The following is a 12,828-nucleotide window of genomic DNA, read 5'->3' on the forward strand; positions in this document are numbered from 1 at the left end:
GAAGGTTGAGAAACATCATCAATATGAGGAGAAGAAGTTTCATTCACAAAAGTATTAATAAGGGGGGTTTCAATCATTGAAAGGTCAGTTGAAGAAATGAAATCTGAGGCAGCTTTTTCGCGAATTGGAGATAATGGTTTAACTTGCGAAGATGTCGCAGGAGATTTAGAAGAGACAAGTAAGTGGAATGGAACAGAAGTTTCAACGGTTTTAAGGTGGCGAGATTTCTTGAGAGTTTTGTTGGCATCCTTATCACCCTGCGAATTACAATCCAGATAAGAAACATGACAATAGGAAGTCCCACAACACACCCCTTGTATTATCATAACTATAATTTCTAGACCTAAACTTATTTGATATGAAAATAAAGATAAAGATAATGAAAATAGAAAATAAGACACAAGATTTACATGGTTCGATCAATTTGATCTACATCCACGGGGTTAGGTTTCACTATGATCATTGAATTACATATTAATTACATTGAAACTCCATTAATGAGTATTTGGAGCTCTCTCTCTCTCTCTGGTTTTTGGGGAATAATAAGAAGATAATCATAATACCAGTACCCTTTTCTCTCTCCTACCTTTCTCTTTATATAGATGTTTATATAGTGGATGATAGCTCATATACAAATTAGATTTCCCCTAATTTCGGATCTGGCTTGCGATGATATCGCAAGCTTACAAATGTTAATTTCACAGATCTTCTAATCTTCGCAAAGTTATTACATTTTTCTTATGTTTAAGCTAATATCACCTATTGTGTCGTTTCTCAAAGTGCTCTGCGACATTTTTGTAATGCGTTGTTAAGAATTTCGCGAGCTTATCGTTGTCGCGAAATTCTGATCATACAACAGAATTGAATAATAAATATGTTCGGGTTGGATATATACCTATCTTACCTTTAGGGGGGGTAAAGTTTTTGTTATTCAAATATCTTAATAACGACATTTATCTTTGAATATTTGCAGGACTTTGTTCTGTTGAAATTTGGAATCAAGCATATGAAGATAGAATTAAGAGATTGATATGTAATGTGATATCTTTGTCTATCAATTATAGTATTCTCCATATATAAATCACTAAAACCTAACAAAGGGGGAGATCTCAGAGATTGCTCGGTTGAACGCACCAGGTATTCGTATGTCAAATTTGGTTACCATATTTTAGTTACAAAACTTGAAGTTGCTTGATTTGATAACTAGAGTGATATGATTTTAATTGTTGTAGAAAGTGGTAATAAGTTCTTTCAACTCAGAATAATGGTTTATAACTCAAAAACTGATTAAAAGAAAAAGAAAAAAAGTGCTAACACAGAAGTTCGTAAAGTGTTGCAAACTCGATGTTACAGAAGAAAACAATACAAGATATGTATCGCATAAGCAACAATTTTTCAAAGGAAAAGGTAATAGTTTTTAAACGATAGTTCTGAGGCGTAATTGTTCTTTAGTATTTACAGCAGTAGAAATAAATTTTTGACCTATGTTTTCTACCTTCTCTTGGTTCTGTACTCTTCTAAACTTCCTCTAAAACTTATGTCCCTCCCTGGAACTCGACTCATGCTTTTATACACCACAACAACCCTATAAAAGACAATTTAATCTCTGTTTTTCTTTCCGTGCAAGTCACGGCAAAAATCTTTCTCCAATCTGATTTACACGTTTCTGACCTGTCAATCTTTACAAACTCTCTATTAGATATATAAGAATCTTTTGATAGTTTATCGACCCTTGTATCTCCCTATATTTCCAAAAGTAAGTCAACATAGACCCGATATCTTCAACACCTTGTTTGATCGAAAATCTGATTATCCTACCCAAGTTAATCCAATCGAACAACTATACCAACCATGTGTAGATCTAATGAATCCATCCCATCAAAATCACCGATTTAATCCCTCTTAAACTCGTCTGAATCTGCAACCCTAAATTTGCCATTTTACACCATTTTTTCCAGTCAATTTCAAATTTTAATTTTAGGAAGATGGTCTCCCCCTATCCTCAGTTGGAATTCCTTTAGCACGTGTCTTGGGGGTGCAAATAGTAAATTCTTGGGTGCCTTTATCAACTCTTCCGGGTGCCTTTCACACTTTTTGGGGTTCCCTTAGTAATTTTATCTGGAGGTTCAAATACCACCTTTCGAGCCAATGTTTCCACAAAAGTTTATTTCTCCAAAAACACCTACAAAGACATAAAATACCATAATAAGTACAAAAATGAGCACTAACAAGATAGAGAATTGAAATCAAATTAAACATAAAAATATGTCTATCAAATACCCCAAACTTATTATTTGCTAGTCCTCGAGCAAATCTAATCTGGAAAATAAAATCCTAACTTACTGTACCAGGCATCACGATTGCACCTAACGTGTGCAACAAGCCTTTGAACCCCTAGGTGGCCCAAGTGGCCGAGTTATAGTCTCGGGAGGGTTTATAAGAGGTGTACCCACAAATACATTACCCCAAACCCTATCTATCTATTAAGAATCTGGGATAGACATTAAACAATCTCCTTAGTTGGCATACTCTCGTTGACCACATGAGGAAGTACTCTGATTGTGAATCCAATTGGCGTACACGAAGGCATACTAAAATTCATATATAACTGACAGAGCTCTACTCAAATAGTCGCACTATGGGCATCAATATCCGGAATCAAACAAATCACATGAATAAATTAAGAAGATGGATATAGATATAGATGGTTTGTGAATGAACGCCAATGCCAAGAAGAATTGAGATACTGGTTTAAATTCTAATATCAACACAATTGGTATATACAAGGGTCCAATTGAAAAAGCGGGCGTCTAACAACCACACCTAATATTTGTTTTAGGCAATCTGTATGGACTAACTCTAATATAATTCCAAGAGAATCAACTAGACAGTCAGACTCAATCAAGGAAAATATACCAAGAGTTATATCTCAATTTCTCAAATCAATCCGCAATCGAACAGATAGAAATATGTGAACCGGATTAATATGAGAAATAACTTGGATGGTACCAAAGACCAATATCCAAGCGTCAATCAATTTCAATCAACAACCAAAGGTTGGATTTACCAATTGATTGAACTACGCACAACCTGTGATATTTCAATTATATAGAAAATATAATGCGGAAAAGAAATAACACAGAGTCCAGAAATTTTGTTAACGAGGAAATCGCAAATGCAGAAAAACCCCGGGACCTATTCCAGATTTGAACACCACACTGTATTAAGCCACTACAAACTCTATCCTACTACAAGTTAACTTCAGACTGGAATGTAGTTGAGCCCTAACCAATCTCACGCTGATTAAGGTACAATCGCGTTCTTTACACCTCTGAATCCCAACATGACTCGACGCACTTGATTCCCTTAGCTGATCTCACCCACAACTAAGAGTTGCTACGACCAAAGTCGAGACTTGATAAACAAACCTGTCTCACACAGAAAAGTCTATTGAATAGATAAATCTGTCTCCCACAAAAATACCTACGATTTCTTGTTCCGTATTTTGATAAATCAAGGTGAACAAGAACCAATTGATACACCGGACTTATATTCCCGAAGAACAACCTAGTAATATCAATCACCTCACAATAATCTTAACCGTATGGTAGCGGAACAAGATATTGTGGAATCACAAAGAATGAGACGAAAAGCTTTGTGATTACTTTTTATCTTACCTATCGGAGATTAAATCTCGAGCAAATCTTAGAGAAGATGGTACTCAATACGATTGAACAAAGTAAGATCAGAACACGCAACTACATAGAAAATAGTTGGGTCTGGCTTCAGAATCCCAATGAAGTCTTTAAGTCGTTAACCTATGATGGTTGTAGGAAAACCTAGGTTAAAGGAGAATCGACTCTAGTCGCAACTAGTATCATACAGGAGGTGTGGGGATTAGTGAAAAGCGAGGGTCTAACACCACCACCCAATATTTTGATTAGCAATCTGTATGGACTAACTCCGAAATAATTTACTAGAGAATCAACTAGACAGTTAGACTCAATCTAGATAAAAGTATCTCAAGGAGTTAATATCTCTCTCTCGATTTGATTTTTACTCAAGCTGAAAACAATAGCGAGTCTTTATCAAATACAAGGAATAACTTGGACGGTACCAAAGACCAATGTCCAAGGATCAATCAATATCAATCAACAACCAAAGTTTGGATTTCCAATTGATGATCACGAACGCACAACCTGTATTATTTCAATTATATAAAATATAATGCGGAAAAGAAATAACACAGACACCAGAAATTTTGTTAACGAGGAAACCGCAAATGCAGAAAAACCCCGGGACCTAGTCCAGATTGAATACACACTGTATTAAGCCGCTACAGACACCATCCTACTCCAAGCTAACTTCGGACTGGACTATGGTTGAACCCCAATCAGTCTCCCAACGATCCAAGGTACATTTGTAGTCCTACGCCTCTGATCCCAGCAGGATACTACGCACTTGATTCCCTTAGCTGATCTCACCCACAACCAAGAGTTGCTGCAATCCAAAATCACAGACTTGATAATAAACAGATCTGTCTCACACAGAAAAGTCTATCAAAGGATAATTTTGTCTCCCACAGATAAACCCTAGGTTTTGTTCCATCTTAAGATATAGAATCAAGGTGAACATGAACCAATTGATAATCCGGTCTTATATTCCCGAAGAACAGCCTAGATTAATCAATCACCTCTCTACAATCCTTCCTGACTACACAGGCGGTTTGTCGAGGAATCACAAACAGTGAGACGAAGATGTTTGTGACTTCTTTATCTTGCCTATCGGAGAACTCTCACGATCTCAAGCCAATCAATCGATTGTACTCGTACGATAGAAGATGCAAGATCAGATCACACAACTACGATAAAAGTAGTATCGGTCTGGCTTCACAATCCCAATGAAGTCTTTAAGTCGTTAACCTGGTTTTAGAGAAGAAAACCAAAGGTTAAAGGAGAATCGACTCTAGCGAGCGCACTAGTATCACTAACGTGTGGGGATTAGTTTTGCACAATGCTAGATGTCTCCTTTATATAGCCTTCAAATCAGGGTTTTGCCTTAGGTACAAATAAATCCTTATTCACCGTTAGATGAAAACCTGATTTAGATTCAAGTTAATATTTCTCAATTGTTATATCGAAAACTTAGGTTGTCACACACACTTGGGTAGACGTTTACTGGGTTTGTGAAAACCATGCCCAAACGTGTACGTGTATGTTGGTTCAACATAGTAACCCAAAAGGTTAACCATATGAGCATTTCATATTAACCTTGTTCTTCTTCACCATAACTAGTTCAATTGACTCAAATGAACTAGTTAAAGAGTTGTTCAATTGCTATGAGATCTTATGTAACTACACAAGATACAATTGAAACAAAGATGATTCGATTCGATTGAATCGGCTCATGAACATTATAGCCACGGTTTGCATAAAGCATTCCTTAGTAATTTAATGTTTCATGTTCAGAGCACATCTTTAGATCATAACCTCTTAAGTTCACAAACAAGTTCGCGGACTTAAGTTAATCAGTTGAGTTTTCCAAACTCAGCAGAAATTCTCGGAAAGAGAACTTCCGCCAGTTCGCGGACTGGGCTCGTGGACTTAGCACACAAACGAGTTTTGGAAAATCCAGCAGAAATTCTCGGTCGAGAACTTCCAACAGTTCGCGGACTTGGCAAGCCAATTCCACAATCCTCCCGATTTCTCTTGATCAACAAAGTTCGAAAACTTCGGTTCAAGGAATACATGGTTATGTAATCTAAACTCTCATTTCAATCATTGAGACATTCTCAGAGGACGCTATATAGCCATTATTCACAGACCGATTCACGTCAGAGCAATTCTCAAAATGATTGAAACTTTTCATGACTTTAGTCACTAGGTGAAGATAAACTTGATCAAAGCGAAACGCTTTCCCAACACACGATTTCGAGATAAAAGATAAGCAATGAATGCTCATCTCGAAATGTCAAATGTGTATGATCTAGTCTATATAGCATATGAATTTTGTCTCATAAGAAGTAGGATATAGAATAGATAGACTTTTGAGTGATAGATAAGTTCAAGTCTCCACATACCTTTTTGTTGATGAAGTTCCACGGTTCCTTGTATATATCTTCGTCATTGTATGATGAATCGCCATGAATTCCTTGAGCTCAACTTCACTTTTCTATCCTAGTCCGAGACTTAGCTATGTAGGCTAGAAATCAAGACTCATAGTTTTGATCACTAACATTGACAAACATGCTTGAGATAGCAACGCATGCGAGGTCGACCGATCTATGCTCTAACAATCTCCCCCTTTGTCAATTTTAGTGACAAAACTATTAATACATATGGAATACAAAAAGATAAACTTTAGTGGCTCCTATTCCATAGTCTAATCTTCAACGTTCCCTGAAATCTTCGTCCTTCCAAGTACTCCAATGATCCCAAAGGTTGTAAGTTTAGCATCACCATTGTTGAAGATCCGTAGCTATAACAATGAGAGAAATCGAGATTCTCAATCATTATTATACATTGTCATAGTATTATTATGTAATATCAAAGTCCAATTGTATCACGACTTTAACAATAATACTACAGTGATATGTATCACTCCCCCTTAGTCAATGCTCCATCTCGATCATGGAAACCACTCCCCCTTACACAATGATCCGAAAACCATATGTATTTGTAGTGTGAACTACATTATTTCTCCCCCTTTTTGTCAATAAAATTGGCAAAGGTACAAGAACGGTATCATAATGAAATTTCCACAAGAGACATTTCATAGACTAAAATAAAAATACATACCAACTTAATTTATATGCAATAATAAAGCCGAAGCTAAATGCATTCATCAAGGAGTTTTAAGATACAAGATAACCCTTATAAAATTCCACAGCCGCACACCCCGCAAGATATTACCATTAAGCACAAGTTCAAAAGAACTCTCCCCCATTTGATGTCATTCCCGAAAGAACAACAAGAGCGACCTTAATTTCGAAAGAAAAGAAGGATTTGTTAATTGGACACCAAAAACCATAGGAATGATTTTTTATATCCAAAGATCAACCAAATGAATTCACAGGTAAACCCATGATTAATTCAATTGAAAACGCAACTAAATCAAACCACAAAAGTGATCAATTTAATTGAAAGTGCTCAACATAAGTAAACTTACGGAGCTACGACTAAGGTAATCATACGGAGATGACTAACTTAATCGTTCACATACTCAACATAAGGAAAACCTTACGGAATATACGACTACATTAACCAATAGAACATGATTAGTATAAAAATTTTGGAATATATGAAAACTCAACCAGATTAATTACAAGAGAACCTATAATTAATCTAATTGGAATACAAACAACCAAACTAATCACCGAAGTAATCAATTTAATTATTTTGGGCTCAACATAAGAGAACTTATGGAACCCGACTAAGTTCATCATAGAATATGACAACCTTAACCGTACATGTACTCGACATAAGAAAGAAAACTTATGGAGTACAAACTAAATAACCAAACTGGTTGATTAATTTATTTCCTAATGCTCGACATATAACATCTTATGGAACAACCAACAAGCCAATAAGAATAATTGACTTAGTTGTATCGTGCTCAACATAAGACACACAATGGAGCCTTCACAGTGAAACATAGCAAGATGGATCAATGAAGATCAATACCGTGGATAACATACAAGGATTTATTCTATTTTCCATCATATCGATATAATAGACTTTATCCCTGCCAAACAAAAGATATCATCCTATTTTCCATCAAATACATGATTGCATAGGCATAACTTTTGTAATTGTCAAAAGTCCATTCGTCCTTTTATCAATACGAATACTAATTCATGAACGACTTTACTTTTGACCGCAATTTGGGACCTTCAAGTTCACGGACGTAAACAATACATATCCCATAAAAAAATTGCAATATCACAAAATCATAAAGATCAATACTGCAATAACATCATCCTCCAAATATTTTTAGAATTTAATACAAATAAACCTAAAAAATAACACAAGAAGATGAAAACAAAAATAGCTATGTGTAGTCACAATCATCGCTATTCAAAGCACTAGTTATTCTTCCAACTAATCCAAAAAGAAGACATACTAGGCATTTAAACCTCTTATAAATCATTTCATTTACCTTGAATGTTCTTATCGTATTCCCTATATTCTTCAAGATCTTCTTCGATTAGGTCAATCCTTGACTCAAGACTATCCATTTTCTCCTCAAGTCTTTTGGAAGAGACTTCAAGTTCATTTTTCAGAATACGAACTTGTTCCAAGACGAGATTCATGGTTAAAGAGAGCTTATCAAACTGAGAGACAGTAGGGTTCTCATCAGACGAAGGAACATGTTTGTCATAGCACATCTCATTGTCAGAAGAATCGAAACGAATCTTCTTCGAAGGAAATAGAACCGTCCATACATCACTTTCTTTACTCGAAAGACTAGAGGAGCACATGATAGAGAAGATGAAATGAGAGTGCTGAAGAGGAAGAGCTTTTAAAGGAATACAGTTGTAGAATTTCCAGAAACACCCTTTTTACCAAACCCTAACAGAAGATAGTTATCCAAAAAGCTGAAGTCGTTCACGTACAACACATGGTAAAAGCACAAACAGAAAATAACAAGATTATATTACAGTCCCCTTGTGTATCATGATTCTTGTATAAGAGGAAGAAGATACAAGAATCATTTTTCAACAAGATTACTAAGCGTAAGGCCTCCAATCCAAGGTTAGACTGGGATAATCTTTGCAAAGAGAGAAACCCCCCATTCCACTAGGTTTCTGCTTATCCATTTGAAAAGGAGAGTTATGAAGAACTTTCCAATCCACTGTAATCACAGTTTTTAAAAACTTGACTGCAGATCTTTGCGAATCCTGCACCGTTTTTGAAAACCCCTTTTGATGAAGGGTAGACTTCTTTTTCTTTTTCAGCATACAACGGTTAGCCAGGAAGATGTTTTTGATTTATCGTGTTAAGATGATCCTGGGATGAACTCAATTGAACAGAGAGATTTGGTAGAGACTTTTTTGAGTAACTCCTGGAATTTAATACAAAATCAGGAGGGGTTTGCGGATCCAACTTATGATACACATACGAACATGTCATGAAAGAATCATGAGAATGATTTTCAGCAAAAAGACTGAGAGAGCAATCATAGATTTCCTCAGGACAATAATCAAGAGTATTCATCCATGCTTTAGTTATCTCTCTTACCTCCGTTTCAGGATTTTTCGAAGGTACTTGAACACACATAAGCCCAGTTTCATTAGTACGTCTCTTCTTGGTATTCTTATCCTTTATATTGACCAACGGGGTTTCCTTTTGAGACTTTCTTTTACTAAGTCTGAGGATTTTCTTAAGTTTTTGTATAAATAAAGACAACGTAGAAATAAAGCAATTCTCACTTTTCTCTTTCGTCAATTTTTGATGACAAGATTTATGATCAGAAGAGGTGACACGGTTGCCAAACAAATGATGATCGTCTCTTTCCATATATTCGCGATCGAAAATTCTAATTTTTCCGACCAGTGTGTTTCGCGAAAGAGTATTAAGTTTATTTCCTTCAACGATGGCATGTGTTTTAGATTCGTATCTGGACGGCAAAGATCGGAGGATTTTCATCACAATTTCCTTTTCAGGAATGGTCCTTCCCAATGCACATGATGCATTAACAATTTCAGACAGTTTGTAATAAAAATCGTCGAACGAATCTTCTTCTTCCATAGAAAGGTCTTCCTATTCGGAATTAAGGTTTTGAAGCCTAGCTTCCTTTTCACTGGGGTTACCTTCGAATACGCTTTCTAAAGTATCCCAAGCTTCTTTAGACGTAGTGCAAGAGGTCACATGATGTCTAAGGTTTGGGGTAATAGCATGTAGGATGGCGTTAAACCCGTCAGAGTTTTGCCTTGCAGAAACTAAATCGGCAGTATTGTACATACATAAATCTTTTGGTACAACAATATCTCTTTCCATAACAACGGGAGTCTCATAGACATTCACAACACATATCCATGATTGGAAGTCACGCGACTGAAGAAATGTGCGCATAGAAACTTTCCACCATAGATAGTTTGAGCCATCGAGGATTGGTGGTACGTTCATAGAGATAACACTTCTGTCCATAGAGTCAGATCGCTACAAACACAGACTTGTTAGGTCTTGAACGTGTTTGCCTGCTCTGATACCAATTGAAAAAGCGGGGGTCTAGCAACACCACCCAATATTTCGATTAGAAATCTGTATGGACTAACTCCGAAATACTTTACTAGAGAATCAACTAGACAGTCAGACTTAATCTAGATAAAAGTATCTCAAGGAGTTAATATCTCTCTCTTGATTTGATTTTTACTCAAGCTAAAAACAATAGCGAGTCTTTATCAAATACAAGGAATAACTTGGACGGAACCAAAGACCAATGTCCAAGGATCAATCAGTATCAATCAACAACCAAAGGTTGGATTTCCAATTGATGATCACGAACGCACAACCTGTATTATTTCAATTATATAAAATATAATGCGGAAAATAAATAACACAGACACCAGAAATTTTGTTAACGAGGAAACCGCAAATGCAGAAACACCCCGGGACCTAGTCCTGATTGAATACACACTGTATTAAGCCTCTACAGACACTAGCCTACTCCAAGCTAACTTCGGACTGGACTATACTTGAACCCCAATCAGTCTCCCACCGATCCAAGGTACAGTTGTAGTCCTACGCATCTGATCCCAGCAGGATACTACTGATGAGTGCTAAAAAGTGCATATTTCTATATATTTTTCTTGGCATTTAACTCATCTTTTGTGCATTAATTCTACATTTTATCCCATATTCTGTATTTTCATTGTTTTCAAGAATAAATATTTTTCTCAATTAATTTTGCATTTTTAGGTACTAAATAAAGCCTGGTTAACTCAGGGAGCGAAAAGAGCAAAGGAACGACAAAGACTCTCGCTAGGAGGAAGCGAAGAATGATGTTTGCAAGAGCCGGATCAACGAGAAGTGGGCTTGAAGAGGAAGAATTGTTCTTAAAGAAGATATGGGCTTGGCATACCCAAGGCCCAAAACCCTTACCCAAATCCATTTCCATTATCCATACCCATTTCCATGAGAGCCGTCAGATTGGATCCATCTTGTCATCCAACGGTCGCCTCATCATTGTGCATCAAAATCCGAAGCTCCTGTCAAACACCATAGTACCTAACTCCATCTGAAGCCGTCAATTTTGTTGTATCTCATAATCCAACGGTCGCTACATACCTCTCCATCGTAGCCGTTCGATTCAATCTATATGGGATCATCCAACGCTCTTTACTCGATGTTCATCAAAGTTCGCTATCCCCGCTTCACACCCTAGCAACCGAACACCTACACCCCAAACAAACAGACCCTAATCTCATTATCCATCGAGCTCTCTTCTCCCCAAATTCTCTGCAACAGCCATCCCCCAACAGACCTGTAACTTCTTCCACCTTCATCTCGAATACCACCACTACCACCTTCCCCCGACAAACTCAGTATTCCATCACCACCATTGTCTCTTCCTTTCTCGTCTGTAGCATCGAGTCCTGATGCTACAAACTCGACAGTGAGAGAAGCTAGGGTTCACAGAAGTCTAGGGCTAGGCCAACAGCGCAACAAGAGCTAGAGGAGGAGCAGAAGAACATCAAGAAGCATGGGTCGAAGCCAATTTACACATGGGTATGTCGAATTTGATTTTCCCCAAAAGTTAGGGTTTGCAAATTTAGGGTTTTGTAAAATTAGGGATTTTGTTGTAAGCTATAAAAGGGAAGCTGTAGAGAATGCAAAAACTGTTCTTGGGTCATCCGAGAAACCCCCTAATTGGGTTAAGTTCATGTTCAGTTTCAATTTAATCTCATGTTTAGTTTAATTCCATGTTTATCTGTATCTTCATGTTAAGTATGTTCTAAATCACTGGTGTTAAGGTTGAGATGAAATTTAATTCCTGTTAGGTGGTAAAATATTAGGAAGGAATTCTTGTAGTGATCAGTTGCCTAGGGAAGTGATGAACTTAGTATGTAATATCACCTGTGATTGAGTGTGCCTAAAACAGACACTCAATGCTAGGGGTGATTGAGTAACTTAGCTCATTAACTTTCCACAAATGCATACCCTGTACTAAGGAAGGCATGAACCTCCCCCTTTTTCCATTAGGGACAAGAATATGAACTAGAATTGCTACTATCTAGCTAGGTATAAGATGGATTCAAGACCTTAGTGTTTTACTTCTTTGTCACTATATGACTCTTTTACTCACTGTCATGTTTAGCTACCTTGCTGTTTTGCACCACTGTTACTGTTAGAGAATTAGCTTAGGAGGATCTCAACACACACCAAGTCTCTGTGGATCGACCCGTATTTGCACATTAGCTTCAATCGACACCGTGCCCTTGCGGTATTAGTTTGTAGGTCTTTTTAGAAGCCTACCAAGTTTTTGGCGCCGCTGCCGGGGACTTGGTGTCGTGTAGTGAAGTCTTTGCATCTTAGTATAAGCATTTAATGCATCATAACTTTCATTTTCATCTTTGCATAATTTTTCATCTTTGCATCATTTTCCCTTGCTGTTCTTGCTGTTCTTGACAGCTTCTGTTGAGCTTTCCAGGTGCTCCTGTTGCTGTGCTGTTGTGACTCTGTTTTGCTTGGCTGAGCCCTTGTTGTTGCTGTTGATTGAGTTGCAGCTGGGCCTGCCACTTGCTGCTACTTTCTTCCTCTTTCTTGTTGCTGCTGCCAGCCTCTGCTGCTGCCAAGACTACTGCTGTAGCTGTTGTGGTGCTCCTGC

Source organism: Papaver somniferum, chromosome 5, assembly GCF_003573695.1.
Source record: "Papaver somniferum cultivar HN1 chromosome 5, ASM357369v1, whole genome shotgun sequence".
In the NCBI taxonomy this organism is placed as follows: Eukaryota; Viridiplantae; Streptophyta; class Magnoliopsida; order Ranunculales; family Papaveraceae; genus Papaver; species Papaver somniferum.